Source organism: Chelonia mydas, chromosome 1 (genome assembly GCF_015237465.2).
Source record: "Chelonia mydas isolate rCheMyd1 chromosome 1, rCheMyd1.pri.v2, whole genome shotgun sequence".
NCBI classification, from domain to species: Eukaryota; Metazoa; Chordata; order Testudines; family Cheloniidae; genus Chelonia; species Chelonia mydas.
In genome coordinates this window covers 57,375,114-57,381,340 of record NC_057849.1, presented here as the reverse complement: position 1 = coordinate 57,381,340, position 6,227 = coordinate 57,375,114, and the positions used below count along the sequence as shown (strand labels likewise).

At 41.9% G+C, this 6,227-nt stretch overlaps 1 protein-coding gene across 2 annotated transcripts in view; it reads left to right on the top strand.

Annotated features, from left to right (window-relative positions):
- The first annotated feature begins 267 nt into the window (after nt 1–267).
- The window catches only part of FNDC3A (fibronectin type III domain containing 3A), a 202,150-nt gene continuing 196,190 nt past the window's right edge, over nt 268–6,227 (top strand). Inside the window, exon 1 of one of the 2 annotated variants that reach the window (XM_037893504.2) lies at nt 268–378. The gene's annotated coding sequence lies outside the window, so the exon portion shown is untranslated. Of the gene's footprint in view, nt 545–6,227 lie in introns of both variants that reach the window. The other variant, XM_037893497.2, reaches the window with a different exon arrangement.

Sequence of the window (6,227 nt, the reverse complement as noted above, 5' to 3'; positions counted from 1 at the left end):
TGGCCCTACACCTGGTACCTTTTCCCATGACTACTAAAGAGGCCAGTGAAAGACACGCACCCGGCTATTTGGTCCTCCCCTTCCGCAGAGGAGCTGAGAGTGGGGCTGCTGGTGCATCCAGCCCTGCCTGCACACCCTGCCGCCCCCACCCCCTGAGCACCAGAGCCAACGAGAAGGGGGCGGGGCTTTCTATGCCCAGCCCCGCCCCCTTTCCCGCCCTGTGCTTCTCCGCTGGCAAACCCCCCCCCCCTCCCGCAGCGCAGGCGCACTGCGTGCTGGAACCGAGTCTCGCCTGGGTGAGCGTCTCCCCCTCCCCTGACCGAGGGCGGCCGCGGGAGGCGGCGATGCGCTGCTGGGGCAGGCCGGGGCGCCGCGCAGGTAGCTGAGGGGGCGGGGGCTGCCTGCCGGGCGCGGGGCGGGGAGAGGTGGGGAAAGCCGCTGGAACCGCCCCGCCCCTGCCTCCAGCTGCGCCATTGGGAGCTCCCTGGCCGCGGCGGCTGCTGCCGGTGCGGGGCGCCGAACCGTTAGCTGCGGAGCCCTGGCGGTGAGTCGGTCCGCTGCGCTCCGCTCTCCCCCAGCAACGGGGTGGGGGTGAGGGAGCGGCCGGGCAACACCCTCCCGGCTGGGCGGCTCTGGGGGAGCGGGATTTCGGCTGCCAGCTCCCTGGGCTCGTTCCCCGCCCAAACCCCTGGGCGTAAGCCTTGTCCCCCTTGCTCCGCGGCGCCGCCTGAGCCTGGGCTTCTCCGGCCGGGGTGCCCGTGTGCAGGGGCGCTGGGCCGGGCAGGGCGCGGGGCGGCGGCTGCGGCGCGTGCCGCTCGCGGGATGTAAAGTCCGTTGTCAGTGGACAAGTCTCTTGGTGAAAGTTAGGCAGTGAACGGGGTGCATCGTGGGGGGGGGAGGGAGCATGGCTGAAGCGTTACCAGTACAGGTGGTGGGCTCGGCAGTCAAGGGGCAGGGACGTGGCTGGCTGCAGTACCTGTTCCGGAAGATGCTGTCTTCCCCTGCAAACTAGAAAACGTGCTCTCGTAACTCGTCTTCCCCAACCATAAGAATTGATCAGCGTCGCTTGTTTTCTGTTGGAAATCGTATGAAACCTGCCAGTGTAGTTACGATTTAAAGAGACGTTTCCAGCTAGACTGACCCTCCACATTCTTAAAATAGATAAATTAAACCGGTAATATGAATGGAATTATTTTCATGGTTCTTTAACTTTTAAAAATCCAAAACCAACAACAAAAAAAAACCCACGTAGGCATAGGGTGTGGAATGCAAACAAAAATATTATGTTGTTTCCTGGCAATCAGAAAGTGAAACCAACTTGCAGTAAAAGTGAAACTGATGAGCCTATTTTTATTGTAGGAACTAGGTAACAAGTAAACATAGGTGAACAATAAGTTGTTTTCATAACCTAAAAAACCCCCAACACTGTGTGGACAATTTTTTATGCACATGTTAGTGACTTAATTTTAAATCTTGTTTTTTCAAGGTGGTTTCTGACTACATTGTAAAATTTCATTGTAGACTACCACTTGGCATACAGTGTCTTAATTCACAAGTTAACTTCTTTTGCAAGTTTCAAAAATACCAGCTTTTTTATTTTTAGAGCTTGCGGGTACTCTGTACTAAATTAAAGAAACAATTACCATGTCTTAAAATGGCTTCTTAAAAATACATAATCTCAAATACTGTCAACTGCTATGATACAAGTCACAGCCCAGCAAAGACCTAGGCATGTATAGCTCGCTCTGCGCATAGAAGTGCACTCACTGGAGCCAGTGACTTCTCCAAGGTCACCTGCTTATATGAAGTTAATTATCTGCACAAATATTTGCAAGATTTGGTCATTGTGTGTGTGTGTGTGTATATATATATATATATATATATGTATGTATATTCATATTAAGGGTGTCTGTCGGGGAAAAAAAGGTGGTCCCTGATTGAAGGTAGAGGCTGTCATAGCTCTGTGTTGAGGTTGGCTGTACATGGTAGGCAGCTGAGCAGGCAGTGTCCAAACTGTTACTCTGAAACTCTGCACTAGGTAATCAGATTGTTCACTGCTTAAGGTCCAAGAGCCAGCTTTTTAAAAGTATTTAGATGCCTAAATACCTAAGGAATCAGTTAGGGAAAGGCTAAAGGGTCTGGTCTGGAGATCTAAGTGGCTAATGTGCTCCTAGTAGTGGAGTAGTAATACCTAGCTCTTCTGCTTCACTTTTCATCAATAGATCTCAAAATGATTTACAAAGGTGGTCAGTTTCAGTATCCCCATCTTGCAGGTGGGAAAACTGAGGCTCAGAAAAGTGAAGTGACTGACACAAGTTCACCCAGCAGAGCTGGGAATAAAACCCAGATCCCATGAGTCCCAGAATAGGGGCCAGGTTGTGATGGTTGGGTAGTGGGGTGTTATATACAAATTTGAACAGGATCATGGAACGCCAGAAGCTAATTGGCTACAAATATGCTTGTTGAGAAGACCCAGAAGATCAGGTTCAGTTCAGCAGTCAATTCTGATCTGATCTTTCACTAAAGCACTCTCTAGAGCAGAACAGGTGAAGGAAGATGCTGAGGGCTCCAGGTAAGGAACTAGCTCCTCTGTTTTCTCCAGTAGATGAAAAATGCGTCTGCTTCCTAGAAGAGGATTGGATTCAGTGCTTCAGTCCTCCTGTAGTTGGATCTTTGCAGTCATGAATTTTGTTGTCTGATGTGGTGTTCTGGCATCTGATCTAAATCCCTGTTTAGTGGTTCTTTATGCTCTGTCTCATAGGTCAGTATGGAGCAGCCAGCTTCCCCCTTTCTTGCTCTGCATTCAGCCAAGACTAGAAACAATAAATATATGAAACTAAATTTTAAAAAATATATACCCAGACTAGTGTCTGACAACAAAAAGTTTAAGGGTCTTTACTGATTCGAATTAATTTTTGGTAATACATTTTTACATAATTGTATAAAATCCTGATTAATGAATATTTTTTGGCAAACACTCTATTTGTCCCAACATGCATTTTTCAGTCAAATAACACTATTCAAGATTTTGGGATAAATTTGGCATATATTTTTGTCTGAATAAAAAAAAATAATCAAAAGTGTGACTTTCTTATGCTGATATTTTTTGAAAGTGTTCTGACTCTTCATTTTGAATTTTAGCTAGATTTGTTAAAAATTAGGGCTGTCAAGTGATTAAAAAATTGTGATTAATCACGTGATTAAAAAGATTAATAGAATACCATTTATTTAACTTTTTGGATGTTTTCTACATTTTTGAATATATTTCAATTACAACACAGAATACAAAGTGTACAGGGCTCACTTTATATTTTTGATTACAAAATATTTGCACTGTAAAAAACAAAAGAAATAATATTTTTCAATTCACCTAATACAAGTACTGTAGTGCAGTCTCTTTATAATGAAAGTTGAACTTACAAATGTAGAATTATATACAAAAAAAAACTGCATTGAAAAATAAAACAATGTAAAACTTTAGAACCTACAAGTCTGTTCAGTCCTACTTCAGCCAATCGCTCATACAAACAAGTTTGGTTACAATTTGCTGTCCACGTCTTGTTTACAATGTCACCTGAAAGTGAGAACAGGCATTCGTTCACATGGCACTGTTGCAGCTAGCATCACAAGATATTTGTGTGTCAGTTGTGTTAGAGATTCATATGTCCCTTCATGCTTCAACCACCATGCTAGAAGACATGCATCCATGCTGATGATGGGTTCAGCCTGATAATGATCCAAGGCAGAGCGGACTGACACATGTTCATTTTCATCGTCTGAGTCAGATGCCACCAGCAGAAGGTTGATTTTCTTTTTTGGTGGTTCGGCTTCTGTAGTTTCCACATTGGGATGTTGCTCTTTTAAGACTTCTGAAAGTGGAAGGCACTTCAGATTCTTAAAACTTGGGTTGACTGCTATATCTATCCTTAGAAATCTCACATTGGTACTTTCTTTGTGTTTTGTCAAATCTGCCTTGAAAGTGTTCTTAAAACGAACATGTGCTGGGTCATCATCAGAGACTGCCATAACATGAAAAATATGTCAGAATCCAGGTAAAACAGAACAGGGGATATACAGTTCTCCCCCAAGGAGTTCAGTCACAAATTTAATTAACACATTATTTTTTTAACAAGCATCATCAGCATGGAAGCATGTCCTCTGGAATGGTGGCCGAAGCGTGAAGGGACATACGAATGTTTAGCATATCTGGCACGTAAATACCTTGCAACGCGGGCTACAAACGTGCCATGCGAACGCCTGTTCTCGCTTTCAGGTGACATTGTAAATAAGAAGTAGGCAGCAGTATCTCTCATAAATGTAAACAAACTTGTTTGTCTCAGCAATAGGCTGAACAAGGAGGACAACTGAGTTGACTTGTAGGCTCTAAAATTTTACATTGTTTTGTTTTTGAGTGCATTAATGTAACAAAAATCTACATTTTAAAATTACACTTTCCCTATAGAGATTGCTCTACTGTACTTGTATGAGGTGAATTGAAAAATACTATTTCTTTCGTTTATCATTTTTACAATGCAAATATTGGTAACCAAAAATATAAAGTGAGCACTGTACACTTTGTATTCTGTGTTGTAATAGATATCAATATATTTGAAAATGTAGAAAAACATCCAAAAATATTTAATAAATTTCAATTAGTATTCTATTGTTTAACAGTGCGATTAACTAAAAAAAATTAAAGATTCCCTGAAATGGTTCCAGATACGCATTACATTGAAGTGCATGATGTGCAAGGTGGCAGTAGCCTATTTGTCGACATCTCCCTCCAGAAACCACAAGAAATGACACAGCAGTAGCATTGTGTTTCTGAACTCTCTTCACCAACTTCATGGTGGGAATATGGTTTCCAGAGCCACGTTAGCCAGAGACTTCCTCTGGGAATATCCCAGTACCTTCATGAGATGAGGATGGTCTTTACTGGAACGTCAGTGCTTTTAAACAGGTATTGCAACCTTGAAGGAGGTTGACTTGCCATGCGAGTGTTTAATGTTTGTACAATATAAGTCCCTGGCAGAAGGTGAAATCAAGTCTCTGAAGGTATAATTTTAGTCCACTGGGCATACTTCTGAGCCATATTTATATAGAGTTTTAAAAAAAACACCCTCATTCCATCATATCTGAGGCTCTTGTTGCCAAATAGAAGTATTTATCTTTTTTCTTTTAAAGTGGTTAGTTTGTTTGAACAACTTTTTTCTTCGTTGGAGCTGCTTGATGCAGGAAATTAGTTAGGATTATTGGAAGAAAGATTAAAAGTTTTACCAAAAAACATTTAGACTACACTGTGTTTTGATTTATGATTTAAAGGCTTTTTTCTGACATTAGAAATCAAAATACTGTATGTTTAGAAGACTGTCTCTGGAAACTGTTAAGAGGATCCCTGGAATCTTAAATAGATGTAGTCAGTATAATGAACTAAAACAACTTAGTTAGACCTAATGGAGCTCCGCTGATCTGTGTATGTGGTGGTGGTATGTGTTTGTTTTTTTCTGGGAAGTAGGCGGAAAGAGGGTAGCTTTTAGTGCTCTAGATAATCTTTCTCTTTTAAACTTTTCACTTGTTCTGAAGTGGTCTAATTTTAGGTAGTGTCTAAAATACTTATATATCTGCTGCTAAATGCTATTTTGCAACTGCCTACAACAATAATCCTTAATGTACTGCAACAGATTTTTCTGTTCCCTTCTGTAGCAGCAGTATACTATGAGCAAAAGCACATCTGCATTACCTAAGGCTGTGCAGCTCCAATACTCTTAGGCCATGATTCAGCAAGGTAAATGTGTATCTAACAAAAAGAGGAGTACTTGTGGCATCTTAGAGACTAACACATTTATTTGAGCATAAGCTTTCATGAGCTACAGCTCACTTCATCGAATGCACAGTAAGTATGTGAGTAGTCCTATTGAAGTTAAAAGCTTCTCATGTGCTGAAAGTTAGGCACATAAGTACATTATTGAATGAGGACCTTAGATGGTGCGTGCACTATGAAAATCTGCTTCGTTGCAGATTCTGGTTACAACACATCAGCGTCCAGTATTATTAAAACTAGAGCTAGCTGAAATCTTTACAGCAAAGTTCTTTTGTCAAGAAATGTCCTTTTTAAAAAACAAATTTTTATTAAAAGTTGTGGACGCTGTTAAAACTTGAATGTTCATGAAATTATACCAATTTTCAATATTTTCTCAATTTTTATAAAATATTAAACATTGCTGAAA